General features: G+C 35.0%; 1 pseudogene; it reads right to left on the minus strand.

Annotated features, from left to right (window-relative positions):
- Window positions 1–323: 323 nt before the first annotated feature.
- On the minus strand, window positions 324–442 carry LOC111735164 (annotated as a pseudogene).
- Window positions 443–1,258: the final 816 nt, after the last annotated feature.

Here is a 1,258-nt window from a genome sequence, read left to right on the forward strand (position 1 = left end):
TTTTAAACTGAATATGATCTATATAGTTAATAATCTTTTGAGATATTGTTTTATGTTATATAGCTATTAAAATAACTACAAGGTCCAGGTTCTAATATTCTTTAGGCAAAGTGCATTGATTATTGAACACCCAAGATTACCATGAACTTATAAGTATTCTTTTGATTTTGCAAGAGACCTGTTTAGCTTTTTTATATTTTTTATTTTTATTTTATTTATTTATTTATTTATTTATTTTTTAAGCGAGGCAACCCTTGATTGACCTCACAGCAGGTTACAAGGACCTTGTCAGCTTACAATCCCATTTTTTTTTTTTTTTTTTACACCTACAGCACCTAGTCTTCCTAGATGGTCTCCCATCCAAGTACTAACCAGACCTGACTCTGCTTAGCTTCTGAGATCAGATGGGATCGGGCTTGCTCAGGGTGGCATGGCCGTAGACAACAAGAGACCTGTTTAATATGTAGTGCCCTTAAAAATGAAGGAAAATAAATGTTTTGGTAAATAGGAATGTAGAAACAGTTCTCTTTGGTAAAAATATATAGATTGCCATTTTATGCCTATTCAGCATCTCAACACTATTACCCTTTTTAATGGCCTTTATATTCTTAAGCAGGCAAGAAATGTAAAGGCGGTAAATATTTATAAACCAGACACGCACTATATGAGTATCTTTCATTCACTTATTTATTCATTCAACAAACAGTAAGTGCTCCTACCTCTTAGGCTCTGAAAGAATACAGAGTGAAGACAACAGGGTTCTTGCCTAAGCAGTGTGATAAATTGCAGCATACATCTGGATCTCAAAAGGGATCTTCAAGATTATGCCCCTCACTTGACAAATAGTACAGAACAGGGTTTTGGTAAACATTTTCTTAAAGGGCTAAATAGTAAATATTTTAGGCCTGTAGGCCTGAAATACTAGGCCTAAGTAGTTGTTTTGTCTCTGTGACAGCTACTCACCTCTTCCTTTGTATTATGAAACCAGTCATAGTTAATTCACTGAAGAATGGACACGGCTTTGTTCTAATAAAACTTTGTTTCTAGACACTGAAATTTTAGTTTTGTATAATTTTCATCTGCCATGAACATTCTTTTGACTTTTTTCAATCATTTAAAAATACGAAACCCATTCTTAGCTCCCAGTACAAAAAGGAGTAGGCTGGATTTGGCCAGCAGTCTGCAGTTTGTCGACCTCCCGGTATAGAAGAAAGTGCAGTAAATTTGGACTCAGAGGTCTTGGTTAGGCAGCTTTTCT

The sequence above is a fragment of the Pteropus vampyrus genome, unplaced genomic scaffold (genome assembly GCF_000151845.1).
Source record: "Pteropus vampyrus isolate Shadow unplaced genomic scaffold, Pvam_2.0 Scaffold17300, whole genome shotgun sequence".
In the NCBI taxonomy this organism is placed as follows: Eukaryota; Metazoa; Chordata; class Mammalia; order Chiroptera; family Pteropodidae; genus Pteropus; species Pteropus vampyrus.